Source organism: Notolepis coatsorum, assembly GCF_963971535.1.
Source record: "Notolepis coatsorum genome assembly, chromosome: 18".
In the NCBI taxonomy this organism is placed as follows: Eukaryota; Metazoa; Chordata; class Actinopteri; order Aulopiformes; family Paralepididae; genus Notolepis; species Notolepis coatsorum.
The window spans coordinates 71,365,954-71,387,008 of NC_140182.1; positions in this window are offsets into that span (position 1 = coordinate 71,365,954).

Sequence of the window (21,055 nt, forward strand, 5' to 3'; positions counted from 1 at the left end):
CCAGTCGTCATACTATCTCAATTGGCAGAGGTAGCGGGTGTAAAATCGATGGGTGGGGATTGGACGTTGTGGACAGCGACTCCTACAGGTCAGGTTGGGTGACGCCTGTACAGCAGAGACAGGAAGTATCGGGGGCAGCGTGAGCCTCCCACGCATTACTCCTCGCCACTGAGAGTCCGCGCTGTCTGGTGAAAAGATGCGACAGGCTGTCTCCTCGTGTACCGGAGGGGACACGTGATGCAAGGCTTCTATCCTCACTACAGCCGACCAGTGGGAGGCATAGTCTAGCAACGTTCAAGACAGGGGAGGGGAGAATTGAAGGGGAGAATTGGCGATACGAAATTGGGATGGGAGAAAAATAGAAAATAAGGAGAAAAAGTGGATAAAAAAAACATATCTGTAGATACAGCAACACTACTTCTAAACGATATATCATTACTACCAGCATCCATACAAAAAAAATCATTCTGGCAGGCGTTACAGCAGCCAATAAGCTGATAGCCATGAGATGGAAAGAACCTGAAAAACTCACAATAATTAATTGGTCTCTGACATTGCTGGATATTATTTATTTGTAGACCTCTACTGCTCGTATAGTTGGAGTGGGACAGGCCAGCATTGAGCTGTGGGTCGCGGCGGCCGAGGAGGTCAAGAACACAATATAGCGGCGGGGTGGGGTGTTGTTGTACTGTCCTGTGATGTGTATTATTGTTGTCACTGTATTATGTTGTGTTCTGTTTAATTGAAAATTAGAAAAAATAATACATATCTGTAGATACTATATCTATATCTGTACATATCCCTTACCTACTCTTACTAGTTACGCTGCTGGCCAGTATGACTTAATACCATAGTGTCTTTATACCTGTATGTATCACTGTACATATCAATACTACAACTCTGTTCATACATCTGATTAGCACTACACTCAGTAGTACTAATTTATATATTTTGTACCCAGTTTAATCACCTGTACATTGTATATTACTATTGCACTTTACGGTTACATTTGCACTCTGGTTGGATGCCAAGCTTCTTTTCGTTGAACTGTACTTGAATCTAAGATAGCTCCACCCTTAGGACAGAGAAGGATGTTCCTGTCCTCTAGCCTTGGGGTACTCAAGTCACATTTTGCAAACTTGTGACCCCTTCCTTCTTTTCTGTCAAACCCACACTCCTGTCCTAGTCTCCTCTGTGGGAGTCTGACTGAACCTGAAATATTCAGACACAGCCCCCCTGTTACTGAGTCCCCAGCTTGCTAATGAGTAATGACTAATGGTGACCAGGCTCTTACTGTGTCAAGCCCCTCAGACTGTTACTGAGTCCCCAGCTTGCTAATGACTAATGGTGACCAGGCTCTTAATGTCAAGCCCCTCAGACTGTTACTGAGTCCCCAGCTTGCTAATGACTAATGGTGACCAGCAGTGGTGCAGTCGTAATATGGGAACTGCCCAAACGCCACGTGCACGCGCATACATGTTCCCTCGGTTGCGCACAGAACAGATGATTATTATGCATAAATGTTTTAAATGTAATTGTAGTTACAATTTCTTTAATTGAATTAACTTAAACTAGAAAAGTAAATACAAACTAAATTAACAATGTAACTTAGAGTTAGTTTACAGAAGGACAGTTTCCTTCAGAGACTGAAGCACAACTTAATGTCTCATCCTTCCAGTCGGGACCACAGATCAAGCAACCCCCCACCAATTGGTACAGGGCTTGTATTTTGGTGTGGCTCTTCTCGTTGGTATGCTATCGGTATCCTATTATTATGCAAAGTCTAGGTGATAAGCGCCGGCCGGCGCAACGAGTCCAGTGACAATTGTGAACGCATTTTTGTGTGCGCGCATGCACATCCGCACGCACTTCTGCCTCAGTGATCTACTACAACGGCGTGTAACCGCGTGTGTGCACCGCTGGTGACCAGGCTCTTAATGTCAAGCCCCTCAGACTGTTACTGAGTCCCCAGCTTGCTAATGACTAATGGTGACCAGGCTCTTACTGTGTCAAGCCCCTCAGACTGTTACTGAGTCCCCAGCTTGCTAATGACTAATGGTGACCAGGCTCTTAATGTCAAGCCCCTCAGACTGTTACTGAGTCGAAACCCGTCCAATCATTTGCCGTCGACTAAAGACGCACTTCTTCAACCTGTGAGGATTCGCCTGTTCCCTGAACTTTTCCCTGTCTACTCTCCCTCACCAGCCCCCACCCTTGCGATGATTTACTCTCCTCTACTCTTCACCAGCCCCCACCCTTGGACTACCTTCACGCAGCTGTCATAGTTTATGATTAGCGCCCCAGAGGGCTTTATATACCTGGACCTCCCTTCCAGTCCTGGTCGGGTCGTTCTGTATCTGTGTTCACTCTGTGTTCATGGAGTTCTGTACGTTACCATCCTGTACGTTACCATCACCTGCCGCGTCTCCGGCGTGAGACGACGTGCCAGCCATCACCACCTGTCGCCGTTTGCCTGGAGTGGGACACCGTCTTCGCTCTCTAATTCTCTACGGGAGGTTTTCCAGTGTTCCCACTCCAGACGTCAAGCCGGCGCGTCATCGCTCCCTATTTTGCACGGGAGGATGGCATCTCTTCCCCCCGGCCTCCGCTGTCGGGCCCCTGTCTCAAGTCAAGTCAAGTCAAGTCTCCGTGCCCGGCCCCCCCGAGGAGGAGGAAGAGGATCTCCGTGCCTGGAGTGGGACACCGCCTTCGCTCTCTAATTCTCTACGGGAGGTTGCCAGTGTTCCCACTCCAGACGTCAAGCCGGCGCGCCATCGCTCCCTAATTCTCTACGGGAGGATGGCGCCTCTTCCCCCCCGGCCTCCGCTGTCGGGCCCCTGTCTCAAGTCAAGTCAAGTCAAGTCTCCGTGCCCGGCCCCCCGGAGGAGGAGGAAGAGGATCTCCGTGCCTGGAGTGGGACACCGCCTTCGCTCTCTAATTCTCTACGGGAGGTTGCCAGTGTTCCCACTCCAGACGTCAAGCCGGCGCGTCATCGCTCCCTATTTCCACGTGAGGATGGCGCCTCTTCCCCCCGGCCTCCGCTGTCGGGCCCCTGTCTCCGTACCAGGCCTCCGCCGTCGGGCCCCTGTCCCCGTGACAGGCCTCCGCCGTCGGGCCCCTGTCTCCGTGCCCGGCCCCCGCTGTCGGGCCCCTGTCTCCGTACCAGGCCACCGCCGCCGGGCCCTTGTCCCCGTGACAGGCCTCCGCCGTCGGGCCCCTGCCTCCGTGCCCGGCCTCCGCTGTCGGGCCCCTGTCTCCGTGCCCGGCCCCTGCCGTCGGGCCCCTGTCCCCTTGCCAGGCCTCCGCCGTCGGAACCCTGTCCTCATCCCTGTAAGCAGCCCTGGTCCGTAGCCCTGGCCCTTAGCCTTTGTCCCTGACACTTAGCCCTGTCCCTTTGCCTGTTCGCCTCTTAAAGGCACAGTGCCGCATTTTCCTTATTTCCTTGACTCTAGTGTTTTGTGTTCTCCCCTGTTCCCCTCCCCAGTGCCCCTGGTCCTAGTCCTTGACATTTAGCCCTGGCCCTGTCCTTTAGCCCTAGTCCCTTAGCCTGTTCGCCTCTTAAAGGCACAGTGCCGCGTTTTCCAGTTTTCCTTGACTCTAGTGTTTTGTGTTCTCCCCTGTTCCCCTCCCCAGTGCCCCTGGTCCTAGTCTTTGACATTTAGCCCTGGCCCTGTCCTTTAGCCCTAGTCCCTTAGCCTGTTCGCCTCTTAAAGGCACAGTGCCGCGTTTTCCAGTTTTCCTTGACTCTAGTGTTTTGTGTTCTCCCCTGTTCCCCTCCCCAGTGCCCCTGGTCCTAGTCTTTGACATTTAGCCCTGGCCCTGTCCTTTAGCCCTAGTCCCTTAGCCTGTTCGCCTCTTAAAGGCACAGTGCCGCATTTTCCAGTTTTCCTTGACTCTAGTGTTTTTGTGTTCTCCCATAAAGGGACTGTGCCGCCTTTGTTCTATAATAAAGATTTGCCCTGTTTTGGCTTACTCTCATACCTGTCTTGTGTTGTGCGATTGGGGTCGGTTACAAACCATAACAGTATGACCCGACCCGTCGACGACCCCAGCCAGCACAGACAGTGTATGTGAGTTAGCCCCTGTTAGTTCCCTCTAGTTCCCTCTAACCCACTCTAGCTCCCTCTAGTTCCCTCTAGCTCCCTCTAGTTCCCCTGTTAGTTCCCCTGTTAGTTCCCCTGTTAGTTCCCCTGTTGACTCCCCTGTTAGCTCCCCTGTTAGCCTCGTTAGCTCCCCTGTTAGCTACCCTGTTCCCCACAGCTAGCACTGTCCTTCCAGCTAGCTTGTTCTCCTTTGCTAGTCCAGCCCTGTCTGCTAGTCTAGCTCCGGCAGCTAGCACAGCCTCTATGCTAAGGTAGCAGTACAGCTAGCATAGGCCCTGTAGCTAGCAATGCTCTGGCAGCTACCCAGTCCCTCTGCTAGCCCCACTTTAGGTGTAGCTTTCCCTGCTAGCATGGCCCAGTTTTTTTGTTTGTTGCCTTGTCTTGTCCCCTGCCCCGCTGTCTGATTCCGTAGTGTTCTGACCCGTCATGGTGGTGTTCTAACCGTCATGTTAGTGTTCTGACCGTCATGTTAGTGTTCTGCCCCGTCATGTTAGTGTTCTGCCCCGTCATGTTAGTGTTCTGCCCCGTCATGTTAGTGTTCTGACCGTCATGTTGGTGTTCTGCCCCGTCATGGTAGTGTTTCGGTCGCCCGGTGGCTCCCGTGGAGGGGGAGGTACTGTGAGGATTCGCCTGTTCCCTGAACTTTTCCCTGTCTACTCTCCCTCACCAGCCCCCACCCTTGCGATGATTTACTCTCCTCTACTCTTCACCAGCCCCCACCCTTGGACTACCTTCACGCAGCTGTCATAGTTTATGATTAGCGCCCCAGAGGGCTTTATATACCTGGACCTCCCTTCCAGTCCTGGTCGGGTCGTTCTGTATCTGTGTTCACTCTGTGTTCATGGAGTTCTGTACGTTACCATCCTGTACGTTACCATCACCTGCCGCGTCTCCGGCGTGAGACGACGTGCCAGCCATCACCACCTGTCGCCGTTTGCCTGGAGTGGGACACCGTCTTCGCTCTCTAATTCTCTACGGGAGGTTTTCCAGTGTTCCCACTCCAGACGTCAAGCCGGCGCGTCATCGCTCCCTAATTCTCTACGGGAGGATGGCGCCTCTTCCCCCCGGCCTCCGCTGTCGGGCCCCTGTCTCAAGTCAAGTCAAGTCTCCGTGCCCGGCCCCCCCGAGGAGGAGGAAGAGGATCTCCGTGCCTGGAGTGGGACACCGCCTTCGCTCTCTAATTCTCTACGGGAGGTTGCCAGTGTTCCCACTCCAGACGTCAAGCCGGTGCGCCATTGCTCCCTATTTCCACGAGAGGATGGCGTCTCTTCCCCCCGGCCTCCGCTGTCGGGCCCCTGTCTCAAGTCAAGTCAAGTCAAGTCTCCGTGCCCGGCCCCCCCCCGAGGAGGAGGAAGAGGATCTCCGTGCCTGGAGTGGGACACCGCCTTCGCTCTCTAATTCTCTACGGGAGGTTGCCAGTGTTCCCACTCCAGACGTCAAGCCGGCACGTCATCGCTCCCTAATTCTCTACGGGAGGATGGCGCCTCTTCCCCCCCGGCCACCGCTGTCGGGCCCCTGTCTCAAGTCAAGTCAAGTCTCCGTGCCCGGCCCCCCCGAGGAGGAGGAAGAGGATCTCCGTGCCTGGAGTGGGACACCGCCTTCGCTCTCTAATTCTCTACGGGAGGTTGCCAGTGTTCCCACTCCAGACGTCAAGCCGGCGCGGCATCACTCCCTATTTCCACGGGAGGATGGCGCCTCTTCCCCCCGGCCTCCGCTGTCAGGCCCCTGTCTCCGTACCAGGCCTCCGCCGTCGGGCCCCTGTCCCCGTGACAGGCCTCCGCCGTCGGGCCCCTGTCTCCGTGCCCGGCCCCCGCTGTCGGGCCCCTGTCTCCGTACCAGGCCTCCGCCGTCGGGCCCCTGTCCCCGTGACAGGCCTCCGCCGTCGGGCCCCTGCCTCCGTGCCCGGCCTCCGCTGTCGGGCCCCTGTCTCCGTGCCCGGCCCCCGCCGTCGGGCCCCTGTCCCCTTGCCAGGCCTCCGCCGTCGGAACCCTGTCCTCATCCCTGTAAGCAGCCCTGGCCCGTAGCCCTGGCCCTTAGCCTTTGTCCCTGACACTTAGCCCTGTCCCTTAGCCTGTTCGCCTCTTAAAGGCACAGTGCCGCATTTTCCTTATTTCCTTGACTCTAGTGTTTTGTGTTCTCCCCTGTTCCCCTCCCCAGTGCCCCTGGTCCTAGTCCTTGACATTTAGCCCTGGCCCTGTCCTTTAGCCCTAGTCCCTTAGCCTGTTCGCCTCTTAAAGGCACAGTGCCGCGTTTTCCAGTTTTCCTTGACTCTAGTGTTTTGTGTTCCCCCCTGTTCCCCTCCCCAGTGCCCCTGGTCCTAGTCCTTGACATTTAGCCCTGGCCCTGTCCTTTAGCCCTAGTCCCTTAGCCTGTTCGCCTCTTAAAGGCACAGTGCCGCATTTTCCAGTTTTCCTTGACTCTAGTGTTTTTGTGTTCTCCCATAAAGGGACTGTGTTCTATAATAAAGATTTGCCCTGTTTTGGCTTACTCTCATACCTGTCTTGTGTTGTGCGATTGGGGTCGGTTACAAACCATAACACAACCATTATCTGAATTTAAAAAAAATTATTAAAAGAAAAATCTAACCCTAACTAACCTTACTGTCATGCACTTGTACTAATAAACTAACCTACACTCAACACTTTATGAACATTGTTACTCAGCTGATAGAGTTGTGCCCTTCCTGATGACTTGTCGTACAGAACTTGTAAGTCGCTTTGGATAAAAGCGTCAGCTAAATGACTAAATGTAAATGTAAATATAAATGAGTCCCAAGCTTGCTAATGACTAATGGTGACCAGGCTCTTTGTCAAGCCCCTCAGACTGTTACTCAGGGTGCTTTCTCACTCACCATTCGGGTCCGTTCCGGTCCGTACCGTCCTCATTCCGGGTTATGGTGCGAACTTCCCCCCTCCCTCTCCCCCCTCTAGTTTGTGTACACAATTCAGTCTTGGTTCGCTCCGGGTTCTGTTTACGGTTTGCGTTTTGAGCGTGTACGCTTGCCGTAGGCGATGATGTCACGCTCGAAAATGTAAACACAGGAAGATGTTAACACGGCGGTGGAGACTGGATGCTGATATAAAATAAACAAATAACCAATAAATATGAAGTTATATTTGAACCTCTGTTGTCAAGCCTTGTCAATATAACCCACCCCCTTTTCTCACAAATGGATGGTGTTGTAGAGTCCGAGCGTTTCCCAGGGCTGAATGAATGAATGAATGAACTTTATTTAACAGATTGCAGAATGTGTACAATACAGTACGGCTCAATACACACAATTGTTAAGGGGATTCAGACCCGAAAAAGACGTTTGTCTTGTTTCCATCAGGGTCCCCCATTTTCAATTCATATAGACATTTATGACATACACAACATACATGACATTTAGGGCATAGGGACATATAGGTATTTAGTACTGATACATTTGTGACATAAACGATATTCAAATATACAGTACTGTTACCCCTAGATCCTGACAGAGTATATACATATGATGGGGAGGGGACTGTACATTAGGAGGGGGTGGGTGGGTGGGAGAGAAATATCCATACGGCGGGGAGGGAATATATACATGCGGTGGGGAGGAGACTGTCTATTAGGAGGTGGTGGGGGTTTTGGGCATTTACGGTGGCCAGTTTCGAATTGCAGCCTCCCGTAGGTGCTCTTTAAGAGCAGTTTTGAATGTGGGTAGGGATTCACATTCCTTTACAGCTTTGGGTAGGGCGTTTTAGTCCCTTGTTTGAGCCGAATCTGGGTTTAACATGATTTGTTGAGCTTCCTCTGGTGTAGTGGTTGTGGTATTCACTGACCTTTGGGAAGTAATTTGACATGTACATGGGTACCTTAGTCGTATAGTGTATCTTGTAGACCAGGCCCATTGCAAGTTGCTGTACTCTGTCTCTAAGCCATCCTAGGTTGTCAAAGTGGGCAGGGGTGAGGTGGGTTCTGGGGGTAAGGTCAAGTAGTAGTCTGACCAGTTTGTTTTGTGATGTTTGTAATTTTGTTTTAAGCGCCTTTGAGGTGCTTTGGTACCATGAGGTGCACGCATAGTCGTAGTACCCTTGAATGAGTGCTCCTGCCAGAGTCTTCAGGGTATTCTTGTTTACCAGAGAGGAGATCCGGTACAAGAATCTAGTTCGTTGGTTGACTTTTTTTATTACATTGGATGCCATTTTGTCACAGGAAAGATTTGCCTCTAGGATGGAACCCAGGTAGGTAATTTCGTCTTTCCTTGTGACAATATTGTCACCCACTGCAACTGAGAAGCCGTCGGTCTTGCTGAGTTTGTTATTTGAACCGAAGAGAATGGACTCTGTTTTGCCCATGTGTAATGATAGTTTGTTATCAGCGAGCCATATGCAGATTTTGCCTAGTTCCGAGCTGAGGGTTTTTTCAACCTGCAACTTGTTCTTGTCAGAGACCAGCAGGGCTGAGTCGTCCGCAAACAGGAACAAGTTGCAGTCACAGGCTGACGACATGTCATTTGCAGAGTAGCGGTCTTAGTATGCTTCCTTGTGGAACACCACAGCTCACTGTGAGGGGGGGTGGGAAGAGTACCGTTTACCTCTACCATCTGTTCTCTCCCCTCCAGGTAGGATTGTATCCAGCTCACTGATAAGCTATCAAAACCAATTGCTTTTAGCTTGTCAATCAGAATGGAGTGATTGACAGTGTCGAAGGCCTTTTGTAGGTCCAGCATGACCATGCCGCAGTATTTGCCCGCGTCCACCTCTTGTTTGATGTGGTCGTTCAAATAGAGGAGGCATGTGTCAGTGGAGTGGGACGTTCTGAAGCCAGATTGGAATTCGTAGATTCGATTTTTTTCCGCCAGGTACTTTTCGACCTGTTCGTAGACTATTTGACTTTCGAGATGGAGGTAAGAATAGAAACAGGGCGGTAGTTGCCTGGGTCTAATTTGCTGCCCTTTTTGTGCAGAGGGGTCACTCTCGCAATTTTTAAGTCCTTGGGGACGTGTCCCTGTTTTATAGAGAGGTTTATTATGTGTGTGATGACTGGGGTGATGGCGGCTGCTGCGTCTCTGAGGAATTTGGAGGGGATGTTGTCATGGCCAGTGGCCTTGTTGGGTTGGAGGGCGCTCAATTTTTTGAGTACCTCATCGGTTGTTACCATTTCAAGTTTGAAGTCGTCTTTGTGGACCCCTAGGTTTTTGTAGTATGCTACTATGTGTTCTACCCCATAATGCCCTGAGTGGGAGGGTAGTTTGTGCAGTGTTGTGGCTATGTTTGTGAAGAAGATGTTTAAGTAATTGGCTACATCCAGCTTGTCTGTGATGAGCGTGTTGTCCGTCTTTATGTTTATGTTTGAGAATCTGGTTTTAAGTTTTTTACTGCAGCCTAGTTGATTATTGAGTAACGCTAACGCTAAGCTAACGGCTAACACTAGTTAGCTTAGCCTATTACTAGTAACATTGCTTGCATCAATTATATTGCATGTAATTGATCTACCGGTCGATCACGGCCGACTGGTTGGGCACCACTGGTCTATAGAAATAAATGCATTCAAACAAGAAAGTATAGTAGACATAGCAATGGCAATCGCTAATGCTAAGCTAACGGCTAACGCTAGTTAGCTTAGCCTGTTCAGCAGCTAACATTATCCGGGACATAGACATGCTCCCCATTATCCCATCGCTCGTGGCAATTATATTGCATGTCATTGATCTACTGGTCGACCACGGCCGACTGGTTGGGCACCACTGGTCTAAAAGAAATAAATGCATTCGAACAAGAAACCAATGTATAGACATAGCAATGGCAAACAAAATTGCCAGGCCTAATGCGAGCCAGGGAAGTGTTGTGGTTTGTAACGTGGCTTCATGTTTTCATCCACTGAGCTGTGAGGCTCCACATGCTTGTTTTGGTTGAGGTCTGAACTCGCAAATTGCCCATAAATATCATTTTTGTGGGTATTGTCCAGTTGTTGCTGTGTGGTTTTATCTGCCCAAAATTCAAGCAAGCATGAAAGCATTACAGTAACGACGTTGTGTGTGTCACGCCCCCCGCTCCCACTAGCGCGCACCCGAGACCACCTATTTCATCGGTCCAGGTTCAGCGCCCCCGGGGACGAATCAGCGGGGGACGGGGACGGGGGGGAGTGTTCTCACTCAGACGGACACACCCTTTTCTGGTTCAACCCGGCGCTGATTCGACCCCGAATGGTGAGTGAGAAAGGGCCCTGAGTCCCCAGCTTGCTAATGACTAATGGTGACCAGGCTCTTACTGTGTCAAGCCCCTCAGACTGTTACTGAGTCCCCAGCTTGCTAATGACTAATGGTGACAAGGCTGAGTCTTACACAGTACTGTATATTTGTATGTCTTGTATGTCATAAATGTCCTGATGAATTGAAAATGGAAGACCCTGATGTAAACAAGATAAAAGTATTTTTTCTGGTCTGCATCCTCGTAGCAGTTGTTTGTATTGAGCCGTACTGTATTGTACCCATTCTGCAATCTGTTCATAAAGTTTTCAATCAATCAATCAATTACTGTCAAGCCCCTCAGACTGTTACTGAGTCCCCAGCTTGCTAATGACTAATGGTGACCAGGCTCTTACTGTGTCAAGGCCCTAGGGCAGGGGTGGCCAACCAGTCAGAGATTAAGAGCCACAAAAATTACTGTGGTACCACAAAGAGCCACACCATATACCAGCGTTTCTCAACCTTTTTTTTCAGTCACGGCACCCTTCATGTGTTTATAGGTCTCACCCTCTGGCCTCTGAAGTTGCTAATGTCTTTTTTATTTGGGCCTCACAGGGTTAAAAGTACCCTGTGAGACCCACGGTTGCAAAATTACAAAATCACTTTTAGCCATTTAAAAAAATAATGTTTATTTAAAAAAATTTAAAAGGGAACTGTTTTACTATTTCTTTCACTATTTGGGCACTTTTACACAATTCCTGTGAGTCTATGGAACACCTAGGTTTTTTTTTTTTTTAAATGCATTGTTTTGTATTTCTAATCAAGTACTAAAAACCGCATTTTTCTAACTCAAGATCTTAAGCCGTTTTGAGGCTGGGCTCCAACCACTGTGTGGCCTGGTGCCAACTGCCACATCAACTGCCACATTATTATGCAGCTGAGAAATCTCTGACATCACAGATATGCACATTTTCAGATGACTCAGTTCAGTGAGGGTGAATATTGTGAGAGGAGAATTGGAAGAATGCGCCAATATGAGAATTAGAGACATAGATCCTATTAATATAAGTCCACATAGCTAAGAAACAATGGTAAACACTGAAAAAGGCCATTTATAAGATAGTTCCCCTTTAAGCACATGTATAGTCAATTGGTCCTGTTGTTCAGCCTCACAATGCTATTTGATAGTAAATGTGTTTATATGTCCCACCCTCTGGCCTCTGAAGTTGCTAATGTCTTTTTAATTTGGGCCTCACAGGGTTAACCTCTTAAGCCCGAGATATACAGTAAAAGTGTATATTTTCAGCATTACATTTGTTTACCAATTATTTTAACTGTTATTAGTGAAGTATAAGATTTACAGGGCATTGAGTCGGAAACCGGCGCATATTGACAGGAGGAAGTGGCACATCCAAAAGTGAGTGTAGTCTTTTGAAGGAAGAGACTCAGGGCTTTCAAATTTAGAAAAACTACCCTACCCAGCTCACACCAGCCCCTGTCAATCATCTGACTTCTGAATTTACTTTTTAATTTCTCTTATTTTTTGGGATTATCTCCCACAAACCTGAACGTTATTGCCATAAAACGGAACGCAGTTAGTTTCTCTACCTTTCTGTGAACGTCTTGCAAAAAACGGTGTTGCAATATGATGAAAAATGGTGGAGAAATTTACATTATAAAAAATATGGCAGAATTCAGTACTGTATCTACAAAACCTTCTGTTTAATCATCTTCCCTTTATTCATTTGCTTAGATTTTTCAGGTCTGGTCAATTTTAGCATGGTGTTATTCACAGTCAAAGATAAATTTTTTTTTAAATAGAATTGATATTCTCCTTTGGTTCATTACAATTTACTCAAGCCTAGTAACAGACACACTATTTCTGACACTGATCCATATATGTCCCTAGATTCAGATACCAAGAACATGCAAATGGACCATTTAAAAAAAAATTGTAAATGTTTATTCTACGTCCTTATGGAATGAGTGACATAAAAAAAAGGGGAAAATAAAAAAAGAATTAAAAAATTTAAAAAGATTTTTTTTTTTTTTTTTTTTTTTATGGATGGAAGAGCCGCACATTGATGGGCAAAGAGCCGGCTCGCGAGCCGCGGGTTGGCCACCCCTGCCCTAGGGCTTTGGAATATCTTTATTGCTGTCTTTTTTAGATTTTACCTTGTATTCATTGCTTTGTAAAGCACTTTTGATCTATCTTTCAAAATGTGCTATATACTGTACATTAAGTCTGTTGTTCTCATTCACATAAAACCACAGGTTTAGTTTAATTTCAAACCTTTATTTCAACCCATTTACAGCAACGACAAGCTTACAAAACAAGACAGTTCATTAGCAATTTCATACATATAGGCACAATAAATAAGAATAAACAATCAAAAGAAAGATCTGCTAAGACGGTTACAAGTCGACACACAGTGGTCAGAGATCATACTTTTGAATGCAGCAAAATAAGGAAGAACCTTTAGCTTCAGAGTCAGTTGGAGGGCATTCCAGGTTTTGGAAGCATCAAATGATAACAGTTTTTCCTAGTTCAGAGCAAACTAGCCAATCATTAGAACGTGTAGAATAGGTACCAATAAGGTAAAGGTAAACAAAATACCAATGATAGTTACACCTTTCAACCAGAGAAGGCCATCCAACCTTTTCATAAAGGACACAGTGGTGGGTCATCAGTAATAAATCTGAGGGCAGAATGATAGACAGAGTCCAGTGGTTTAAGAGTTGAAGCCACAGCATGTCTATAAATCACATCACCATATAATAGTCTAAAATGTATTAGAAAACAGCTTCAACATCTTCTTTCTACTAATCACAGGAAAGCTGGATATATTTCTGTACAGGAAGCCAATTTTCTGTCACAGCTTGGAAGCAAAAATATCAACTTAATGAAGATTTCTCATCAAGCCACAAGCCAAGATATTTATACTCAGTGACTCTTTCAATGTTAGAACTGCTTGCATATGTACTTCATCATAATCAACATTTCTGGCTCTGGAGAACAGCATACATTTAGTTTTACTAGCATTTAGGACTAATTTAAGATTGATAAAAGCTTCCTGAAGAACATTAAACGAAAGCGGCAAGTTCTCAGTGGCCCGATTTCACACACTGACATCTAGAAGATGGATAATCCTGAAACCAATCACATGCACCACTATCCAATGCCAATACTAGATAACCTTTTTAAAAGCAGGTGATGATCAACTGTATCAAAGGCTTTTTACAGATCTATAAAGAGAACAGCACAGTGTTTTCTATTATCCCAAAGCCAAAATGATGTACCGGTAATTAGTAATCAATGTGCTGGCTGAAATTGTGCTGTGATTGGCTCTGAATCCAGATTGATGTGGACTTAGTATTGAGTGATTTGAGAGAAAAACCATGAGTTTATTAATTTACCAAGCCACCTCCCGCCTGTTGTTGTAATAGTGGAACCAATTAATGCAGAGTCTTTGCCTTGACATGGTTGGATCATGAGGTATGGGGCCCCATGGTCAAGACGGTAATAAGAAGTAACTCTGAGGGTCCAGGGGCATGGTCCTGTTCTGGTCCTGTTCTGGAATACTCATCTCTGGGGCCCTTTGATGAAGGATATCTGACAAAACTGTGTCCCCTGAACTTTAATACATTGCTTTTATTTAGTTTTTAATGTCAATTCTCTGAATTATGCCAATTTTATACTCATTTATTAGTCTATACAATGTCTACATCACTGCTGTGAAGCACTCTGGGCTGCAATTCTTGTATGAAATTACTATTATTATTATTATTATTATTATTATTATTATTATTATTATTATTATTATTATTATTATTATTATTATTATTATTATTATTATTATTATTATTATTATTATTATTATTATTATTATTATTATTATTATTATTATTATTATTATTATTATTATTATTATTATTATTATTATTATTATTATTATTATTATTATTTAAACAGTATGCTGGGACCCCTTTCAATTCAAATCATGCTTACATGGCCATATATTCAAATTGAAATTAGTGAGATGATGCAATTATATACACAAATCCTGGGGCTCTCAGTCCCGGAGCAATCTCTCAGTGCTCCCAGAGCCCTCTCTCAGTGCTCCCAGAGCCCTCTCTCAGTGCTCCCAGAGCCCTCTCTCAGTGCTCCCAGAGCCCTCTCTCAGTGCTCCCAGAGCCCTCTCTCAGTGCTCCCAGAGCCCTCTCTCAGTGCTCCCAGAGCCCTCTCTCAGTGCTCCCAGAGCCCTCTCTCAGTGCTCCCAGAGCCCTCTCTCAGTGCTCCCAGTCCCGGAGCCCCAGGATAACGACTACCGCCCTGTCGTGCTGAGTCATTTCATGATCAGTCATCATGAAATGTTGAGCGATTAGTCTGCTCCTCTCTACACCTTAGACCTTAGACCGCCTTCAGTTTGTACAGACCAAATAGGGCCACGGATGATTGCCATCACCCTGGCGACACACACCATATTCACTCACCTGGACAAAGGGACCACATTATGTGAGAATGCTCTTTATTGATTACAGCTCAGCATTAAACACCATCATTCCCTCTAAACCCAACACCTTCCATCTACATTGGTGAGGCTGAGGTTGAAAGGGTCAGCAGCTTCAAGTTCCTCTGTGTGCACATTACAGAGGACCTCTCCTGGACACTACACATGGACACAGTGGTCAAGAAAGCTCGCCAGCAGGTACATGTCCAGAGGAGACTGAGGAGGTTTGGCATGAACGCCAGAATCTTTCATCAGTGGCGCATGTGGAAGGCACACACAACATCATCAAGGACCACAGCCTCCCAGCATGCAGGCTGTTCTTCCTGTTACCATCGGGCAGACGGTACTGGACCACAGCCACTCAGCATGCAGGCTGTTCTTCCTGTTACTTTCGGGCAGACGGTATTGGACCACAGCCACTCAGCATGCAGGCTGTTCTTCCTGTTACCATCGGGCAGACGGTACTGGACCACAGCCTCCCAGCATGCAGGCTGTTCTTCCTGTTACCATCGGGCAGACGGTACTGGACCACAGCCTCCCAGCATGCAGGCTGTTCTTCCTGTTACCATCGGGCAGACGGTACTGGACCACAGCCTCCCAGCATGCAGGCTGTTCTTTCTGTTACCATCGGGCAGACGGTACTGGACCACAGCCTCCCAGCATGCAGGCTGTTCTTTCTGTTACCATCGGGCAGACGGTACTGGACCACAGCCTCCCAGCATGCAGGCTGTTCTTCCTGTTACTCTCGGGCAGACGGTACTGGACCACAGCCACTCAGCATGCAGGCTGTTCTTCTTGTTACCATCGGGCAGACGGTACTGGACCACAGCCACTCAGCATGCAGGCTGTTCTTCTTGTTACCATCGGGCAGACGGTACTGGACCACAGCCGCACGTACTCAATGACAGTTTTTACCACCAGGCCATCAGGCTTCTCAACTCATAAACCTCAGATATTCCACTTTGCATATCTCCTTACCGGCTGTCAACACTGTTTACATAAAAATGCAGCTATTGCTCACTGCTGTTATTAAACCTGAACTGCTACATTACCCAATATGCAATACTGTGTTGTATACACTTGTCACTTTTACACACACATCCTCAATGTCATATACTGTAATAACTGTATGTATGAAGTGCTATATTTTATTTCTCATTCCACTCTCTCATCTCATTCCATTTATGCAATACTGATACAGTTTTACTTTTGCAAACAAATCCTCATTCGATGGCCGAAGTGCAAAACCTCCTATCTTAAAAAACGATTTTATTTTTTTATTTTTTTTACTGTTGAAACATGTTGCTTTCTTGCAGAATGCTATTTCTTTATGGATACCAATACAATACACTGTTTTTGGACTATATTATGTGTTAACAATACCGACCAGGAATTAGTGCCTCGCAAAGTGCAGATAGGAGGTTTTCCCCGCTTATTTTATGCAGATATGAGGTTTTGCTTTTCGGCCATCATATTATGATAGTGTTCCATTGCAATTTAATTTTCATTTACTTTTTATCTTACTTAATTTTACCTTTATATGACTAGTGGTGCTCTAATGCATCTAGTTCTATTACTGCGGAGCTGTTTCTCTCATCCAACACATATCATTGTACTGTTGACTTTGTGTTAACATACATACGACTAATAAAGAAACTTTTTTTTTTTTATCAACTTTTTCTCCCATTTTCTATTTTTCTCCCATCCCAATTTCGTATCGTCCAATTCTACCCTCCCCTGTCTCGAACGTTGTTAGGCCATGCCTCCCACAAGCCGGCTGCAATGTGGACTAAGCCTTACATCACGTGTCCCCTCCGGTACTCGAGGAAGCAGCAGTCGCATCTTTTCACCTGCACAGCGCGATCTCTCAGCGTCGGGGTCTGCGTTTGGAGGGCACGCCGCCCCCGACGCTTCCTGATTCTGCTGCGCAGGCGCACCAACCGACCTGTAGGAGTCGCTGTCCACAACGTCCGATCCCCACCCATCAGCTTCCCACCCCTTAATACTGCCAATTGTATTAGTATGAACGACCAGCCAAGCTGATAGCAATGCGGAGAGCTGGGCTCGAACCCAGCGTCTCCTGCATTGGTGGTGAGCGCCTTGCCCACTGCACCACCTAGCCGTCCTACTAATAAAGAAACTTGAAACTTGAAACGTGGAACCTATTTGTCCAATGTGAGCTCCTGGTCTGCTAATGAGTTGCATTTGCATTGTATTTGTATGCCACAGAGGAGGGTCTCTTACCACAGCTGTTACTGAGGTACAACAGGGTATATATACATCCATTCCCACAGGCAGGCCATTAAGTAAAGATTCGTTTTTTGCTCATTGATTCATATCAGAATCAGAATCAGAATCAGAATCATAAAGGTCTTTATTGCCAAGTAGTTTTCACATACAATCTTTTATTTAATTTAATTTGGTTGTTTTTGATGCGACATTGACAGACAGACAATTTGGTAGAATACAAAATAAAAAGGTGGAATAGAATAAAATGTAATATAAACTAAATTAACATAGAAGCACAATTGAATATAATATAATTAAAATTAAAATAGGAAAAGGCTATGGCTGTACAACTGTGCACGATGTGGTCAAGTATATACACTAATTAGAATAACAAAACAATAGTGTTGAATATTTACAGGGTGGATTTAACAGGGCTGTGCAATTGAGCAGTAATGTGCAAAAAGTATGAACAAGTATGAAGAGTTTTGATTGTATATACAAATATATAGTCCAGTGGGGTGTGTTAATGTAACACCAGGTCCACATCAGGTCAGCCCAGACCCCTGAGGTCTTTAAGTCCCAGCTTAAGACAAATCTATTCTCCCTGGCCTTTGACCAGAGCTGAGCCTGCCTCCTAGGTCATTACTTTTAGTCCTTTTATACCTTATTTTTGTATTCTACTGCACTTTTCTTTCTTTTATTCTTCTTTTACTTTTTATTTCTATCTGAACCCCTGCACTTATTTGTATTTGCACTTTTTGCACTTTTGTATTGTATATGTATTTTTCCTTGCTCTATGTTTTTATCTGTGAAGCACTTTGGTACAGTCACAACTGTTGTAAATGTGCTATATAAATAAAATTGATTATGATTATGACAGTGGGGGGTGTCAGTGGGGGTCCCGAGCCTTGTTGATGAGGCTCACTAGAGGGGAGATATGGGAGACCATGCTTTCATGACTAGATAATGTCAACCTTGATGGGATCAACCTTCTCTGACCTGTTGCTGCATTTCTCTGTGGGTGGTGACATGTTTAGTAGGCCTGCATAAACGAAGGCTATGTTTGTTTTTGGAATCAGAGTGAGTTTATCGTTACCATGCCAGACAGGGATGCCATCGTTTTGCATCCATAGTGAGATGAACACCTCCTTTTTCCAACCCCTCTAGCAGGCCTCCCTCTGCTGTTAACATTGTGTCAAAGGCCTAAATACAAAAGCCACACTTAATCATTCATTCCAATGAACGGAACATTCCTGTACAATCTAAGACCTACTTTAAAAACAATGGGTCTCATTCCCGAATAGAAGAGTTCTCTTGGAAGACTTATCTTGGAACCGACTGAGACAGAATCTACGACAAGTTCACTGTGAGTCCCCAACGCGTGGGGAAGATGTCTTAAGTGGCTCAAACTATCTGAGCTGAGATGCCGCGATGAGGAATGGCACCAGTCTGAAACGTGGACGTGCGTCCCCGTCCGAAGGCACGGGGACAGCCAATAGGGAAGTGTGCAGATGAAATCGCAAAAAGTTAAGTTAGACACACCTGTCCAGCTCATTAGAATGCAACTGACGATGCAGCCGTGTGACAATGGTGGCCGATATGCGGAAGCGCTTTGCGACCGATCAAAATAAGATTAGATTAATGTATTGTCATCATATATAGTACAGCTCGTGGTGCACCTGCCGCAGTGCGCACGCGCACACACACACACACACACACACACACACACACACACACACACACACTGTATAGCCTACGCGCGTAATGAATGAACGCAGTATAGGCTTATATTATTCCAATGACTTGTTTCATTAGGAGAGCAGCAAAGACACTGCACTGCCCGCCCCGTAAACCGTAGTACAGTCCACCATGCAGTCCGCTCATACGCCCGACTCTGGCGGCCTTAATATGTGTACAGTACTGTACTTACTGTACGTGTCGTAGGGCAGAGCATATATATAGTATCTACTAAATCCTAATGAAACAAGTAACTAGAATAATATATGCCTACTGTTCATTCATTAGACACGTAGGCTATACTGGCGCAAATAAGACTTTTAATGCAGTCTATTTCCACGCGATTAGCTTTAGTTCTTATTTATTTATTTATCCACTGTCATTTGCAGTGTTGGTGTAGTAGTAGGCTACATATGTTAGGATTTGTGGCGAGGGGAGGTGAGAGAACCCAAATGCAGTACAGTTATGAACCAGAGAGAGGAGGCAGAGTCGACGGCGAAAAGTATAATCGAAGACTTTACTTGAGCAGAAGTAAACAAAGGAACACGTTACACGGTACAACAAAAGCTAACTGTAAAACATGGAAACAAAACCTCAGCTGTGCTGGAAAACGGTGCTAGGAAGCGGGAACGGACTCAAAGGGAAACAAGAGATAAAGGGCTATTCCGCGAACGGCAGGAATAGCAGGGATACGACAGGATACAGGGAAAACAGATCACAGCACGGAAAGGTACTGGAACAGGAAACAAAACAATGGCACTGGTAGACAGGGGCGGCATGAATATATACAGAACTAATTAGACTGACAAGAAACAGCTGGGTAAGAAGGCTAGGACACACAAGAATAATAATACAAAGAATACATGAGGAGTATACATGAGGAATATTACAGGGACAGAAATAATACAATGAATACAAGGACTGGCGGTCAGGTGGCGTAGCGGAGATTGCGTTCGTCACCAACCCCGGAGACGCTAGGATTCGCCTGTTCGAATCCAGCTCACAGCTCCGGGGTTGTCACCAGCTTGGCTGGCCGTTCACACTAATACAATTGGCAGTATTAGAGGGTGGGAGAAGCTGGCGGGGTGGGTCCGGGTCGTTGTAAACAGCGACTCCTACAGTTCGGTCGGGGCGCCTGCTAAGCGCGGATAGGATCTAAGTGGGATAGTGTGAACCTTCCACACGCTACGCCCTCTCAGTGAGAATCCGCGCTGCCAGGTGAAAAGAAGCGGTTGATTGGCTGGACGTGTGTCGGAGGAAGCACGTGATAGCCTCCACTCTCCCAGACCGACTGTGGGGGGTAAGTGCGCAGCGACCAGGAAGGGGATTGGGAATTGGCATAACATTGGGATGGGAGAAAATCGGAGGAAAAAGGAGGGGGAAAAAGATCAACAAATTTTTTTTTTTAAATTAATACAAGGACACTAGACTAATAGGCAGACATCTGAACATACTGGGGAGCACACAGGACCGATAACAAATACAAGGGGAACACATTAATACACACATTCAATCATCTCCAGAGTAGGCACTCCTGCAGTACCGCAAACAGAGCGCCAGAGGGTGGCAGAGTATTGTCTGTGTCCAGATAGTTCAGATTATGACAGTACCCCCCCCCCCCCCCCCGAAGGGGCGGCTCCCAGACGACCCATAAGATCGACCAGGGACAGGCAGGGCGAAGGGCCGAGACCCCGGAAAAAACAGGGGATGAGGACACGGAAAACTGGAGCCGGGGGGTGGAGAAAAGAACCCAGGAGGGGCACAGTAGCAGGGGGGCCGGGGAACAGGACCAGAGGGGAGCCCGGAGAAGGGCGCACGGGGCACGGGACCAGGGGCCCTGGAGGGGGACAGAGGCCCGGAGAGGGGGGCCGGAGACAGGGATAGAGGCCCGGTGAGGGGGGATGGAGACGGGAACAGAGGACCGGTGAGGGGGGCTGGAGATGGGGACAGAGGCCCGGTGAGGGGGGCTGGAGCAAAGGGGCGAACGCGACAACTCCGGAGCAGGGCCCTGGACGGGGGCCACTCCAGGTGCAGACCTCGGGACCGAACCAGGGGGCCCGGAGAAGAGGGGCGAAGGCGATGACCCCGGAGTAGGACCCCGGACAGCTGGGTAAGAAGGCTAGGACACACAAGAATAATAATACAAAGAATACATGAGGAGTATACATGAGGAATATTACAGGGACAGAAATAATACAATGAATACAAGGACTGGCGGTCAGGTGGCGTAGCGGAGATTGCGTTCGTCACCAACCCCGGAGACGCTAGGATTCGCCTGTTCGAATCCAGCTCACAGCTCCGGGGTTGTCACCAGC